Source organism: Rhinoderma darwinii, chromosome 8 (assembly GCF_050947455.1).
Source record: "Rhinoderma darwinii isolate aRhiDar2 chromosome 8, aRhiDar2.hap1, whole genome shotgun sequence".
NCBI lineage: Eukaryota > Metazoa > Chordata > Amphibia > Anura > Rhinodermatidae > Rhinoderma > Rhinoderma darwinii.
Window position 1 is genome coordinate 116,634,622 of NC_134694.1, and position 17,330 is coordinate 116,651,951.

The 17,330-nt window shown below is 45.7% G+C and overlaps 1 non-coding gene across 1 annotated transcript; it reads right to left on the bottom strand.

Annotated features, from left to right (window-relative positions):
* Positions 1–10,040: 10,040 nt before the first annotated feature.
* TRNAN-GUU (transfer RNA asparagine (anticodon GUU)) lies at positions 10,041–10,114 on the bottom strand. Its single transcript has one exon. It is a non-coding gene; the product is annotated as a tRNA-Asn (tRNA).
* Between the last annotated feature and the right edge of the window lie 7,216 nt (positions 10,115–17,330).

Consider the following 17,330-nt stretch of genomic DNA (forward strand, 5'->3'; position numbering starts at 1 on the left):
AACTTGTTTTGACCGTGACGTGTCAACCCAGCCTTAAACTTGCCACATGTTAGTGATTTCAGACAGATGTTTTCTGAATGAATTCTAGTTTGTGATGGCTGTAGATCTGGATGACCACATCGAAAGTGGATGAATTGCCAGTCTATGGGTCTGTTCACACGCTGTGTTTTCATGTTCATTTCAGAGTGTAAACCCCTCCCCCAACTACGCCTGAAAAAAATGGTAGCTGAACGCCTACAAGGATCTGCTCATTGAATTCAGATGGCGCATTTTTTTTTTTTTACGCCGTCTGTTTTTTAAATGACGCATTAAACCAACACCCCATACAAAGGAGCATGTCACTTCTTGAGCTGCCTTTCATTGTGTCAATGGAAAAAACGCTCCAAAAAAACGTTTTCAGCTTCAAAAACGGCTGAAAATCAGAGGCTGGTTTCTCTGAAAATAGCGCCGTAGTTCTCAGCCGTTTTTACGTCTGCGCGTGAACACGCTCTATTTCTGACTTGATTTGGGGCCTTGTCTGGGCTTCTACTTATAAGATGCAGATCTGTCGTTTGGCATGAACGGCTTTTACAAGGATTGCGTGCGACAATGACCGAGAGAATCCAACACTGTATAGATCAACTTTTCCAGATCTCTGCCTAGACTTGTCATCTACGTCACGAAAAGGCGTCGCTAGAAAATCGTTTTCGTCAGCGGTCCAAAACCTCTAGTGTATGATCAGCTGCCTTAGATCTCTGAGGCCTCGTGCACACAACAGGTTTTGGTTTTTTTCTGTGCGCAAATACGGATCTAGAGTCGTCTGCCTATGTGGCACGCTGTCCGCAAATACGGTCCAGAGTGCATCCATATTTACGGATCTGTAAAAAAATAAATAAAAGGTGAGGCTGAGGCTACAAATGAGGTCACGATGTCCCAACCCCTTGAAAAGGTCACATGATCACTCAGGCGCCATTTTCTTGGGGCATCCCCTGCCGGTCGCGTAGCAACGCTTCCGCAATTATGGATGGATAGGAAAAGGACATGTTCTATATTTTGCGGGCCATTTCTATGGCTGGGACACGTCCGTAAATATACTGAAAGGTGGCCAGGGACCATAAAAATGAATGGGCCTGCAGACTATCCGTAATTACAGATAAAATCTATGGTCGTGTGAATGAGGCCTTAAACGGGGTTTATCTTGAGAACATCCAGACAAAACTGTCCCCATGATCGGCACTTGATGATAGAACTTGCAGCATTTGATTTGTTTCTCAGACGTTCCTCACAAGTTAGAGAAATAATCTACTTCAATGGCGTTTTCGGTTGGTTGTGAATGTACAGATCTGTTTAAGCGGTAGATTAAAATGTAGGAACTCTATTCTACAGAGATGCAGATCCTCCCGCCAGAAGAAATCTATTACACATTGACTCTGTGGAAAATTCCTCCTCCTGTGGTGACCGTTTGCTGAAAAAGCGGAAGTTGCACATGAGAAGTTGTTAACTGAGCTCTGGTGACTGTAATATCCACATATCGGCTGTTACACACCTTGTTCTGACGTGAAGCTTCTATTTGATCTTAAATAAGAGGTTCTGCAGCATCTGTACTATGAGGAACGTACCTTGTACTATAAATTGCTAGAATATTTAAAGTGGATCTGTCTGAATAGGCTGCTCTATGTAAGCGCGGAATATTACAGCACCAGCCCTAACGTGGGTAATCGGAGCCATGAAAGAATACAGCGAGCTCATAGTTCAGAGTCCGCTGTATATATGATGGGAGCCCCCCCTGCCGATGTGACTGACGGGCTGCCGTGTACATGTGCGGACACATAAATAGGTTGTATGAATGTGACAGAACTCCCATAACACAATCTGGAATGAAGGCATTTGAGCAATTCTGGCGTTTGAGGAGGCGTTTGAGGAGGCGTTGCGCTTCTATGGCCATGCAGTGTTCCTACCATCATTCTGCAGCCGTAAAATATATTTATAGAAATCTTGCCCAAAAATGAATTCTGGCAGTAGCCTAGTAAGTTCTATACAGACCTGGGGCTTTGTCAGTGGATCTTGCTGCACATCTCATGTCTATGGGGACAGCCACGTTGATCCACGAGATAAGTCTATGAGCGATACACCCCCCCCCATTGGAGCAACATGGGCATTTAGCAAGAGCCACGTTGGCATGTTTATGGTGGAGTTGGGGGTAATACAGCTGTTCTCGGACTATGCGGCAAGATTTATACAGACTAAGGGCTTATTCAGATGAACGGGATATACGTCCGTGCAAGGCGCGTGATTTTCACGCACGTCGCACGGACCTATATTAGTCTATGGGGCCGTGCAGACAGTTGAGTGATTTTTACGCAGCGAGTCCGCTGAAAAAAAGTCACGACATGTACGTTCTTTGGGTGTTTTTCGCGCATCACGCACCCATTGAAGTCAATGGGTGCGTGAAAACCACGCATGTCACACGGAAGCACTTCCTTGGGACGCGCGTGATTCGCGCAACGGCTGTGAAAAGGATGAATGAAAATAGAAAAGCACCACGTGCTACAAACATCCAAACAGAGTGTCATAATGATGGCGGCTGCGCGAAAATCACACACTGATGACACACGGAGCTGTTAAGTGCCTTTTGCGCAGGCAAAATGGTACGTTTTTTGTGTGCGCAAAAAGCACACGCTCATCTGAACCCAGCCTAACTGTTTTTTTTTTTTGTTTTTTTTTACTGTACTTGTCTAATCGGCATTAAGGATGTTTTTGGCTTGGGGACTCTGCTGTCTCCTTTCAAGAGCAATCGAACACTAACCCTGAAATACTGCACATGCATGAGATGCCTCTGTATCAGACATTGCGTACTTTAGGCCCTGTTCACATCACCGTTGCCCTTCCGTTGAGCGGTTCCGTCGGATGTTTCCGTTGGGTTAACCACTTAGCGGAAAGGCCAACTTCCATTTCTCTCACCATTGAACTCCATGGTAACGGAAACCTAGCTAATGGTTTCCGTCTATCACCGTTGTGACCGGGTTCCGTCGTTTTGATGGAGTCAGTAGTCCAGTTGACTGCGCTATTGGTTCCGTCAAGAACAATGGAACCCTGTCACTATGGTGATAGACGGAAACCATTAGCTAGGTTTCCGTTACCATGGAGTTCAATGGTGAGAGAAACGGAAGTTGGCCTTTCCGCTAAGTGGTTAATCCGACGGAACCCCTCAGCAGAAAGCGACGGTGATGTGAATATGCACAAAAAACAAAAACATACTGGCATGTCCGATACCGTCTTCTGCTGTGTGGGTCTGGGCTCTGCTATCCCGTTGCCGATTGACAAAACAAAGGCCATGTGGAGCTTGTCCAGTGCCGTCTGCCTTTCTTGGCGATGTTCGGGAGAGACACTTTTGCCTTTCTCATCTATTACTTAAAGGCTATGTACACTTTTGAAATTGTGTTTTGTGCAGCTTTCTAAATACTTTTTATTAAAAATGATTTTTACTTTTTGAGATCCAGCTGCTTTGTATCCTGTAAGCAGAGCAGCTGTATCGTGCGCTGAGACCCGAATCTGTCAGCAGCGGGTTCAGTGTCAGCAGGTCAGACACGTAGGATCGAGCTGTTACCAATTACATCGAAGTTCATAGTTTAGATGTGATCGATAAGAGATGGATCCTGCGTGTCAACCGCTGACCCTGAACCCGGCGGTCCCGCTGACCCTGAACCCGGCGGTCCCGCTGACCCTGAACCCGGCGGTCCCGCTGACCCTGAACCCGTCAGTGCCGCTGACCCTGAACCCGTCAGTGCTGCTGACCTGATGGATTCCGATCGCTGCGCTAGATACAGCTGCTCTGTATGCAGGAATACTAAGCAGCTGTATCTCAAAAAGTCCAAGAATTTTTAATAAAAAGTGATTAGAAAGTTGCAGAAAACATAATGTATTTGTGTGTGTATATATATATATATATAGCCTTTAAAAATAATTTCTTCCACAGAGGTATTTCTGTTCTGATCGCCCAGTAATACTATGTTGTGACGTATGAGATCTTTTTGGTTGATGACAGTATCTGGACTCACAGATCACTCCGCCAATGTGACCGATGTTTGTAAAGAGATTCTGTGCGGCTATAGAACCATTATCAGAAGTTTTATCAGACATGCTGGGGGTGTCCTCTGTGGCCGGCTTTACAAGATGTCATTGCTGGACTATAATGACCTGACCTGGCTCCAATGTCCGCAGGGTACTCTGTTGTTTTGACTGTTCGGGTGGAGAACTTGTTTCTTATCTTAACCTGCCTGACGGCTCCAGATGGATTATCTTGTGGTTTAGTTTTCTCCCCTGGAGTGTATTTGAAACTTGCTTAGGCCTGCTTCACGCGGCTTCACGGACCGTTCAGCGAGCCGGACTCCTAGCATCCTAATCATCCATGATGCTGTGGGTCACCGTGTCCCCGCGGCACTACTGTCCCGTACTGAAAACATGATGAAGTATGGACAGGATTCCCACGGGGAGGCTGTGACTAACAGCGTCATGGATGACTATGGTGCTAGGAGCCCGGCTCCCTGAACTGGATTCGGTCGGGAATTGTGGCGACATACAGTCCGTATCTTATACACAGCCGCGTGAAGCAGGCCTGATATGCAAGAGCTGCTGTAGATGAATCACTGGAGGTGTAACTATAGTTATAGAATGTGTTGGGAGGGTCGGGCCCAGTTTTGTGCCAAAAAGATTTTGTTGCCCTGGATGTGCTTTGATCTTTCACTCTTAGGGCATGTTCACACACTGAGTCAAAAACTTCTGAAAATACGGAGCTGTTTTCAAGGGAAAACCGCTCCTGATTTTCAGAAGTTTTTTTTAAGCCACTTATGATTTTTGCTGCATTTTTTTTTTTTACGGCCGTTTTTGCAGCTTTTTTCAATAGTCCATGAAAAACGCCTCCAAAAACGTCCCAAGACGCGACCTGCACTTCTTTTTTGCAGCCGTTTTTCAAAGCAGCCGTGTAAAAAAACGGACCAACAGAACAGTTTTTCCCATTGAAATCAATGGGCAGATGTTTGGAGGCGTTCTGCTTCCGATTTTTCGGGCGTTTAAAAACAAAACGATTAACGGCCGAAAACAATCTGTGTGAACATACCCTTAAGGGTATGTTCACACGGCTTATTTACGGACGTAATTCGGGCGTTTTTGCCCCGAATCACGTACGAAATAGCGGATCCAAAGCGTCGGCAAACCTCTGCCCGTTCATTAGAATGGGCCTTACGATGTTCTGTGCAGACGGTCATTTTTTTTACGCCCCGCTGTCAAAAGGCGGGGCGTAAAAAGACGCCCGCGTCAAAGAAGTGCCGGTCACTACTTCAGACGTAAATGGAGCTGGTTTCCATTGATTCCATGGAAAAACAGCTCCAATTACGTCCGTAACGGACGCAGCGAAATAGCGCCTCAACATGCCATTACGGCTGAAATTACGGAGCTGTTTTCTCCTGAAAACAGCTCCGTAATTTCAGCCGTTACGGACGTTGCCGTGTGAACATAACCTTTTGTGCACGGCACGTTTTGGTCCTATGTTTAGCGTATACGAAAGCTCCCGACATACACGCTAAAGGGGCTGACCGGGCACCATTAGCCCGATAAAGGCCAAAAGAGTGTCATTTTGGACTCCGTCGGGCTGGTATACGTCGGTATACACTACTTTTTTTTATTTTTATTAAACATTAATCTATTCATTGACCAGGTGATAGATCAGAAACTTTCTGTAGCCTTTGCAGAAACCAGCAAGCCTGAAATCTGCAGAGACCTCGGAGGCCTCCGCATGTAACGCTCAGTTGTTGTTGTGAAGTTCTGGTGCAGAGGAAGTTGTGGGAACGTACAGGCTGGAGCTACGCCTGGCAACAACTGTATCTCCGCAGCCATGGCAACGATCTATCTGCTCAGGAAGCCAATAAAAAGTGCCCTTTCCTGGTTGGTAGCATCTGATTGGCTGGCAAAACTTTAACCTTTTCTTATCAGCCGTAGCCACTGGTTTTTATCAGTAAAGCGTTTACGTTTCCTCTCTTTCATCCGTTTCATGACCTCCTCTTATAATATACAGATGACTTACGCTGTTTTTTGCTCTTTATTAGACTTTGCAGAGTTGTTTTTTTTTCTTTTTTTCTATCCAAAAAGAGTAGATCAATTATTTTTTTTTCTGTTTTATTTTTTTTTTGCATTCTACAACAGTGGCAGAAGTCCCATTGTAGTGATATGGATTTTAAAAACTCCGTTCACACAATGCAACAAAATTTATTTATTTTTTTAAAATTTTAAATGGTGTTTTGCTCCGTGTACTTCAGTAGGTCTCAAATGTAATCTTTACTATCATTATCTGAATATATTTAGGCATTTTTTTTTTTTAAAAGCTGTTTTAAATGCAAAAAATGTGTAAAGACGGCCTGAAGCAAACTGCGGCAAAAACGACTGTTCCTTAAAAGAAACAAAATGCAATTTTCAGTTCTCCTCTTTACATTGTTGGAGATGTTTTAAAACTTGTTAATGAAAAACTGTTGCGGCAGGAACCTCTCTCGCGCCATGAAGTGTTGCCTGCGTGTGACACTGAAGAGCTGCCGGTCATCATTGATTATAGACGGAGAGCTGTAATAATATCTATAAGGCGCGAGCAGCGAGTAAGAAAGTGCGGTTGGGGCACGCGCAGCGAAGCTCTAATAGTTTCCCCTCGATGGAGCAGATTTTGTTTAAATTGTGGTGATGTCCTTGAGACGGCGGGCGCGATGTCCAGTCCCACAGTGAAATGTTCTCATGGGAAATGTAAGAGATTTTTAAATAGAAACGGATCTTGGCCTTTCTGCTTTTAGAGCGAAAACACGACCTGAAATGAGTGGTATGATATGGTATCGCCACCTGCTGGTGCAAATCAGGAATTATTTTATAGCATGTACTCTTTAGCTGCCACTGGATTTCGGCATACTGGTAATGTTCCATAATGTGCGATGTTCCGCTTTTAAAAGGGTTTTCCTATCGGAGACATTTATGACATATCCACAGGATATTTCATAAATGTCAGATAGGTGCGGGTCCCAGAGGTGGGACCCGCATCTATCTCTAGAACGGGGCCCCCTAATCCCTGTTGTAGCTTTTTGTGCTCAGGCTCCCTCCCAGCCACTTACTCATTACATGGTCGGGAGCTACAGAAACAGCGTAACTCGCTGAGCTATGCTGTTTCTGTAACTCCCATAAAACTGAATAGTAGTTATGGAAACAGCGTAGCTCGCATGCTACGTTGCTTCCATAATTGCCATTCATTACTATGGGAGTTACGGAAAGAGCGTAGCTAAGCGAGTTACGCTGTTTCTGTACCTCCCGCCCATGTAATCAGGTAGTGGTCGGGAGGCAGCGTGAGTTTAGGGGGCCCCGTTCTAGAGATAGGTGGGACCTGCGCCTATCTGACATATCCTGTGGATATGTCAAATGTCCCTCATGGGAAAACTCCTTTAATAATGTCATAATTTTACTCTGAGGAGGAAACCTGACACAGATGAAAAAATGATAATGTAAAGTTAGTGTGAAATGTGGCCGCGCTGCAATACTAAGCACGGCCACATGTTCATATTCACCAATGTAACTGGTCGTGTCGTTCTACTGATCGATGGTGAAACCGCAACCCCACCCACATTGATAGAGCAATCCTGGCCAATCCCTAGCAGAGAAGTTACACTTGTAAAGAGACCCATATATATGTGCACCCAGCCAAAGTCATTTTTGGCTGCATTCTCAGAAATAAAGCTTGTACAATAGAAGGTTTACATTACAGCGACCTGTATGGATGGATACACAGTACCAGACCTCCTATATGAATGTTTATTGTGCATTTATTCCCAGTAACTCAGATAATAGGGTTAATAATGTCTCCGGAAGGAAGCCGTTTTTAGCTGTCACGAGACATCCGGGACCTGTTCCAGCGCTGTCAGAATGGAAACATCTGTTGTTATTTTCTTTATATGAAAACTCTAAGGCTATGTTCACACTAGTGCTAGTAACTACCATTCCAGAGCCTTAGCGAGGCTTTCCCTCACCCCGGGCACAGGTTCCGTTTTGCTGCCCCATCCCTGAATCTAATACTAGTCCTTCTCAATGAATTAGAAGATCATCAAAAAGTTCATTTATTTCAGTAATTCAATTCAAAGTGTCTCTCATATTCTATAGATTCATCACACACAGAGGGATCTATTTCCAGCATTTTTTTATGTTAATGTTGATGATTATGGGAACAGTTACTGAAAAAACAAAATTTAGTGTCTCAGGAAATCAGAATATTATAGAAGCCCAATTTCAAAACTGATTTTTAATACCAAAATGTTGTCCTACTGAGAAGTCTGTCCAGTATCTGCCCCCAATACTTGGTCGTGGCTCCGACTCTGCATGAATTACTGCATCAATGCAGCGTGGCATGGAAGCGATCAGCCTGTGGCACTGCTGAGGGGTTATCAATGCGGTGTGGCATGGAGGCGATCAGCCTGTGGCACTGCTGAGGTGTTATCAATGCGGCGTGGCATGGAGGCGATCAGCCTGTGTTACTGCTGATGTGTTATGGAAGCCCAGGTTGCTTTGGTATCGGCCTTCAGCTCGTCTGCATTGTTGGGTCTGGTCTCTCATCTTCCTCTTGACAATACCCTACAGATGCTCTATGGGGTTTAGGTCGGGTGAGTTTTCTGGCCAATCAGGCGCAGTGATACTGTGGTTATTACACCAGGTGTTGGTACTTTTGGCAGTGTGGGCAGGTGCCAAGTCCTGCTGGAAAATGAAATCAGCATCTCCATAAAGCTTGTCAGCAGAGGGAAGCATGAAGTGCCGGGAAATGTCCTGCTGGACGCTGCGCTGACTCTGGACCTGATATAACACAGTGGACCAACACCAGCAGATGACTCGGCCCCCAAACCATCACTGACTGCGGAAACTTCACACTGGACCACAAGACACTTGGATTGATGCTTCTCCACTCTCCCTCCAGACTCTGGGACCGAGATTTTCAAATTAAATGCAAAATTTACTTTCATCTGGAAACAGGACTTTGGACACTGAGCAGCAGTGCTGGTCCACTGTGTTATATCAAGTCCAGAGTCAGCGATTCTGTTACGTGTGGACAAGCCCTTAGCATTACCAAAAGGCACTGAATTAGGCCCCATTCACACAACTGTGCCTGTAATCGCGGTCCGTGATTTTTGTTAACTGCTATTTTTGTGCCGTTTGGGCTAATAGTGGAGCGGATCTGTCCTTATACTTTGCAGCACTTAATCAAGAGAGCATAAAATAATGACAGATGTGGACATCGCCCTCAGTGCGTGGTGAGGGCAAAAATGTAATGTTTACAATAAAGATTTCAACAACTAGTAAGTCATATACAGCCCACGTGGCACTTAGCAGAGCTGACTAGGTGCTCTTCCTATACTGAATTTCTGCTCTTGGATGTGTCCATTACATAAGAAGGAGGGGGGATTAGCTCAAATGGTAGAGCGCTCGCTTAGCATGTGAGAGGTAGCGGGATCGATGCCCGCATTCTCCAGATAATCTTTTTATACTCATTATTTTAGTTCAAATTTTGCTAAACCAATTTTTGAATACAATTAAATTTTGTTTGTTTTACTTTCCTTTGTTCAGAGAAAGCCTCTGAATACTCCTTCACGTATGTGCTGACTCCAGAGGAGGCATGTGAAGAGAAATACTCATTTTAATTCTGTTGCTACTGATTTGGACGCTGTTCACACTTGCATCTTCATTTCCTTTTATAAAGCAAAAATACGCCTTATATGAACTACACAGCGCGTTTCCCATTTAAATCAATGCAAAGCTGTTTGCGGGCCTATTTCAAGTGTATTTCGGTTCAGCTTATGAGCATTTTAGGCTCCAAAATACACCTTAACTATCCTCATCACAGCGCACGCTCCATTGTCGTTAGTTAAGGTGAAGATCTGAGCAGAATTATTCAAAATGTCTTAATGGAGAATAAAAAAAACGATAGAAGAAATTAACGTACTCCATGAATGCTATACGTTGTCTTAAAATAAGAAAACTATGAAGAGAAAAACCATCGTCCCTGGGTGGGCTTGAACCACCAACCTTTCGGTTAACAGCCGAACGCGCTAACCGATTGCGCCACAGAGACTTATAGTCCCAAAAGAGCAGTCAGGTGCGTAGCCAATACCAAACTCCAACTGGGATGTACCCTATTCACCATTTTCTATAGGTAAGTTATATCCATATGACCAGTGGGGGGGAGGGGGCTCTGAAGTAGTTATATTATTGGCCAAATGTTTTTAACTCCAGAACACATTTTCAAAAACAAATGAGGCAGTGACCGGGCTTTTAAAAGTTTGTTTTTTCTTTCCTAAATATATACAGAACTACCATTGACTTTGCCTTGACTCTTGGTCGTATGTGCTGCTGTGGGGACCTGTGCAACAAGTCGAAAGCTGCACTCTGCATGTTCTCCTGATTCATGTGCTGCTAGAGATCTTCAAGAAGGGGGATTAGCTCAAATGGTAGAGCGCTCGCTTAGCATGTGAGAGGTAGCGGGATCGATGCCCGCATTCTCCAGACTTTTTTTGGAAAATTATTTTATTTTAATATTTCCATATGTTACGACTTGAATGAATTAACTTTTTTTTCAGATGATTTTTTCGTTCCATAGAAAATAATTTCCATCTTACCGGTCACAATATGTCCATTCAAAAAACAGTTATCAGCCGAAGAGTCGTAAGTTTTCTAGAAAAAACAAATTTGACATTTTTTTCAGTTAAGGCCGGATTTCCACGGGCGTGTGCGTTTTGCGCGCGCAAAAGGTACTTAACTGCTCCGTGTGTCAGCAGCGTATGATGCGTGGCTGCGTGATTTTCGTGCAGCCGCCATCATTATGACACTGTTTGTATGTTTGTTTCACGTGGTGCTTTTCTGTTTTCATTCATACTTTTTACTTTTGTTGCGCAAATCAAGTGCGTCCCACGGAAGTGCTTCCGTGTGCTGCGCGTGATTTTCACGCACCCATTGAAGTAGAACAACGCACAAATATCGGACATGTCGTGAGTTTTACGCAGCGGACACACACTGCATGAAACTCACGGACAGTCTGCACGGCCCCATAGACTAACAAAGGTCCGTGCGAGGCGCGTGAAAATCACGGACCTATTATACGTTCGTCTAAATAAGCCTTTTCATCACCCCTTACATGTGCAGCATGTAATGGGGAGGGCTGCACAAACTCTGGGGAACTTTAAAAAAAAATTCTACCCTCCTCCATTATTTAGATATCAGTCCCGTTATATTTGGCACCCGATATTTAAATAACCCCCTGAACGGTCAATGGGGGGTGTACTGGCAAAGGGGAATGTTACTATGGCCACATTATAAGTGCCCGGTCTCCTATATAATGTGATCGGCGCTGTAATGTAGATAACAGTGGTTTTTATTTAGAAAAACCATCAATTTTGACCAAGTTATGACCCATTTTAGATTTATGCTAATGACTTTCTTAATGCCCAACTGGGCGTTTTGTAGCTTTTGACCAAGTGGGCGTTGTGGAGAGAAGTGTATGACGCTGACCAATCAGTGACCAATCAGCGTCATACACTCCTCTCCATTCATGTACTCCGCACATAGTGATCTCGCGAGATCACGCTGTGCTGTTAGTAAGTCCCACACAAACGTTACTGAAGTGTCGGGAGTGTGAATAGACATTGCGTCCTGGCTGGAGGTGATGTCTATTCACTCTCAAGACACTTCAGTAACGTTAATATGTGAGTAAGTGACAGCACAGCGTGATCTCGCGAGATCACTATGTGCTGAGTACATGAATGGAGAGGAGTGTATGACGCTGATTGGTCACTGATTGGTCAGCGTCATACACTTCTCTCCACAACGCCCACTTCGTCAAAAGCTACAAAACGCCCAGTTGGGCATTAAGAAAGTCATTGGCATAAATCTAAAATAGGTCATAACTTGGTCAAAATTGATGGTTTTTCTAAATATAAATCACTGTTGTTATCTACATTACAGCGCCGATCACATTATATAGGAGACCGGGCACTTATAATGTGGTGACGGAGCCTCTTTAATCATATCAGAGGTATATGACAGGAAGATTTCCCGACGTATACCTCCGAAAGATTCCACTATAGAGGAATACAGTCGCATCCGCCTCTTCTAAAAAGAAAAAGCATTTTTTGCGGGATGCCTCTGTGTAGACCCTCTTTTGGCCTCTCTCAGGTGAATGGGGGCCTATAGATCCATATGCGCCGGGGCCTTTCTGGGAGAAGTGTGAAATCAGCCCAACTATGATATGTCAAACGTTTTCAAAATCTGGAGGTACACCTAAAATAACTCGTTTTATCAAACAATTTTGTATCCGATGGCTACCGGCAAATCTGTCCACCCATTTTTGTCCATCAAACGAGTTCCAGTATTTGATAGGCTTTTTAAAAACATGCGCCCACATACCTTTGTATGGCTTCCTATCATCTGTTATGCAGAAAAAAACAAAACACTTTATTTCAATGTTTAATTAAGGTTGGACATGCCAATGGGGCGGTCCGAATACCGGCAAGTCCTCCTGGTCTTAGCACCTAAGGGTCCATTTACAAGGCCCAATATGGGCTGTGAAAGCGATCGCCAATTGATGAGACAGATCGTCGATCGCTGCTTGATCACTCCTTTTACAAGGAACTATGAGCAGTAATGGACGGGGACAGTGAGTGTTACTATGAGCAGTAACGGACGGGGACAGTGAGTGTTACTATGAGCAGTAATGGACGGGGACAGCGAGTGTTACTATGAGCAGTAATGGACGGGGACAGTGAGTGTTACTATGAGCAGTAATGGACGGGGACAGTGAGTGTTACTATGAGCAGTAATGGACGGGGACAATGAGTGTTACTATGAGCAGTAATGGACGGGGACAGTGAGTGTTACTATGAGCAGTAATGGACGGGGACAGTGAGTGTTACTATGAGCAGTAACGGACGGGGACAGTGAGTGTTACTATGAGCAGTAACGGACGGGGACAGTGAGTGTTACTATGAGCAGTAACGGACGGGGACAGTGAGTGTTACTATGAGCAGTAACGGACGGGGACAGTGAGTGTTACTATGAGCAGTAACGGACGGGGACAGTGAGTGTTACTATGAGCAGTAACGGACGGGGACAGTGAGTGTTACTATGAGCAGTAACGGACGGGGACAGTGAGTGTTACTATGAGCAGTAACGGACGGGGACAGTGAGTGTTACTATGAGCAGTAACGGACGGGGACAGTGAGTGTTACTATGAGCAGTAACGGACGGGGACAGTGAGTGTTACTATGAGCAGTAACGGACGGGGACAGTGAGTGTTACTATGAGCAGTAACGGACGGGGACAGTGAGTGTTACTATGAGCAGTAACGGACGGGGACAGCGAGTGTTACTATGAGCAGTAATGGACGGGGACAGCGAGTGTTACTATGAGCTGTAACGGACGGGGACAGCGAGTGTTACTATGAGCAGTAACGGACGGGGACAGCGAGTGTTACTATGAGCAGTAATGGACGGGGACAGCGAGTGTTACTATGAGCAGTAACGGACGGGGACAGCGAGTGTTACTATGAGCAGTAACGGACGGGCACAGCGAGTGTTACTATGAGCAGTAACGGACGGGGACAGTGAGTGTTACTATGAGCAGTAACGGACGGGGACAGTGAGTGTTACTATGAGCAGTAACGGACGGGGACAGTGAGTGTTACTATGAGCAGTAACGGACGGGGACAGTGAGTGTTACTATGAGCAGTAACGGACGGGGACAGTGAGTGTTACTATGAGCAGTAACGGACGGGGACAGTGAGTGTTACTATGAGCAGTAACGGACGGGGACAATGAGTGTTACTATGAGCAGTAACGGACGGGGACAATGAGTGTTACTATGAGCAGTAACGGACGGGGACAGTGAGTGTTACTATGAGCAGTAACGGACGGGGACAGTGAGTGTTACTATGAGCAGTAACGGACGGGGACAGTGAGTGTTACTATGAGCAGTAACGGACGGGGACAGTGAGTGTTACTATGAGCAGTAACGGACGGGCACAGTGAGTGTTACTATGAGCAGTAACGGACGGGGACAGTGAGTGTTACTATGAGCAGTAACGGACGGGGACAGTGAGTGTTACTATGAGCAGTAACGGACGGGGACAGTGAGTGTTACTATGAGCAGTAACGGACGGGGACAATGAGTGTTACTATGAGCAGTAACGGACGGGGACAATGAGTGTTACTATGAGCAGTAACGGACGGGGACAGTGAGTGTTACTATGAGCAGTAACGGACGGGGACAATGAGTGTTACTATGAGCAGTAACGGACGGGGACAGTGAGTGTTACTATGAGCAGTAACGGACGGGGACAGTGAGTGTTACTATGAGCAGTAACGGACGGGGACAGTGAGTGTTACTATGAGCAGTAACGGACGGGGACAGTGAGTGTTACTATGAGCAGTAAGGGACGGGGACAGTGAGTGTTACTATGAGCAGTAACGGACGGGGACAGTGAGTGTTACTATGAGCAGTAACGGACGGGGACAGTGAGTGTTACTATGAGCAGTAACGGACGGGGACAGTGAGCGGCCGGCATTACACAGTGAATTGTACAACAGGGAACTGACGGCTCCCCGTTCTACTATAGGATTCAACTGTATCTGCATCCTGAGGACGCAGATACAGTTAAAACGGGAAAAAATAATAATAAAGAAATGTGCAAGATGACCTCGTCTGCGCTGAATTTCAGCTTCGTTTTTTTTTTTTTTAACGATTAATTGCCCAGCCCCAGTATGTGGGCACATGATTTTAAAAGCCCTACCAAACGCTGATACTTCGCAGGTACAAATGAGCCGACAGATACAATTTTAAAGGGAAGCCGTTAGCAATATCACGAGCAACAAGATTTAGTGACAGGTCCCACGATCCGAAATAAATATTATTTACTCTAAAGCCATAAGCCAGTCTTAATAAGGTTGTACAGCTTTAGAAAAAAACAACCACCCGTTTAGTTTGTGTCTGGTATTGCAGCTCAGCCATATTCATTTAAATGGATCTGAGCTGCAATACCAGACACAACCCATAGACAGGTGTGGCGCTGTTTTTGGAAAATAGCAGACATGCTTTTCTAATCCTGTACAACCCCTTTAACATGGGATCAACAATAGGATCATGGTACGTTTCACTAAATCATGCTGCCCGTGGTTCTGACTGCATGATCCTGCCGACGGGTTCCCGGTTTATATCAGATTTGCCACCTTGTGTGTCCTGCATGCTGCATATTACATAGGAACAGATGAGGGGCAGAAGAAGGTATCTTTTTATTACAAGACCCTGGAAATAGTTGTGTCAAAATGTGAATCCGGCTGATTTAGAAGTCATTTCTCCGCCTCTCATCAGTGACCGGAATCCTTCTCTGTACCCACGCGGACACGGAGACGGCTGCCAGTGATTGGTGGGCAGAGGAAAGTCTACAGGGATTGGCAGTGAGCTGATTTGCATAACGCGCACATGTATTTCACAGTTACGCGGCGAGTTTTTGTAATATACACGGAGACGGCAGCACAGGAAGGCGACGGATCTGATGTTATATAATAAGGGTATGTGCACACACACTAATTACGTCCGTAATTGACGGACGTATTTCGGCCGCAAGTACCGGACCGAACACAGTGCAGGGAGCCGGGCTCCAAGCATCATACTTATGTACGACGCTAGGAGTCCCTGCCTCGCTGCAGGACAACTGTCCCGTACTGAAAACATGATTACAGTACGGGACAGTTGTCCGGCAGCGAGGCAGGGACTCCTAGCATCGTACATAAGTATGATGCTAGGAGCCCGGCTCCCTGCACTGTGTTCGGTCCGGTACTTGCGGCCGAAATACGTCCGTCAATTACGGACGTAATTAGTTGTAGGGGCATTATATTGAGTGGGGCAGTTATAGGGGCATTATACTGTGTGGGGGCAGATATAGGGGCATTATACTGTGTGGTGACAGCTATAGGGGCATTATACTGTGTGGGGCAGCTATAGGGGCATTATACTGTGTGGTGGCAGCTATAGGGGCATTATACTGTGTGGGGCAGCTATAGGGGCATTATACTGTGTGGGGCAGCTATAGGGGCATTATACTGTGTGGTGGCAGCTATAGGGGCATTATACTGTGTGGGGCAGCTATAGGGGCATTATACTGTGTGGGGCAGCTATGGGGGCATTATACTGTGTGGTGGCAGCTATAGGGGCATTATACTGTGTGGGGCAGCTATAGGGGCATTATACTGCGTGGGCAGCTATGGGGGCATTATACTGTGTGGGGCAGATATAGGGGCTTTATACTGTGTGGGGCAGATATAGGGGCTTTATACTGTGTGGGGCAGCTATAGGGGCATTATACTGTGTGGGGCAGATATAGGGGCTTTATACTGTGTGGGGCAGCTATAGGGGCATTATACTGTGTGGGGCAGATATAGGGGCTTTATACTGTGTGGGGCAGATATAGGGGCTTCATACTGTGTGGGGCAGCTATAGGGGCATTATACTGTGTGGGGCAGGTATAGGGGCATTATACTGTGTAGGGCAGATATAGGGGCTTTATACTGTGTGGGGCAGATATAGGGGCTTCATACTGTGTGGGGCAGCTATAGGGGCATTATACTGTGTGGGGCAGATATAGGGGCTTTATACTGTGTGGGGCAGCTATAGGGGCATTATACTGTGTGGGGCAGCTATAGGGGCATTATACTGTGTGGGGCAGCTATAGGGGCATTATACTGTGTGGGGCAGATATAGGGGCTTTATACTGTGTGGGGCAGCTATAGGGGCATTATACTGTGTGGTGGCAGCTATAGGAGCACTATACTGTGTGGGGGCAGCTATAGGGGCATTATACTGTGTGGGGCAGCTGTAGGGGCATTATACTGTGTGGGCAGCTGTAGGGGCATTATACTGTGTGGTGGCAGCTATAGGGGCATTATACTGTGTGGGGCCAGCTATAGGGGCATTATACTGTGTGGGGCAGATATAGGGGCTTTATACTGTGTGGGGCAGCTATAGGGGCATTATACTGTGTGGGGCAGATATAGGGGCTTTATACTGTGTGGGGCAGCTATAGGGGCATTATACTGTATGTGGGCTTTATACTGTGTGGGGCAGATATAGGGGCATTATACTGTGTGGGGCAGCTATAGGGGCTTTATACTGTGTGGGACAGATATAGGGGCTTTATACTGTGTGGGGGCAGCTATAGGGGCTTTATACTGTGTGGGTCAGCTATAGGGGCTTTATACTGTGTGGGGCAGATATAGGGGCATTATACTGTGTGGGGCAGCTAT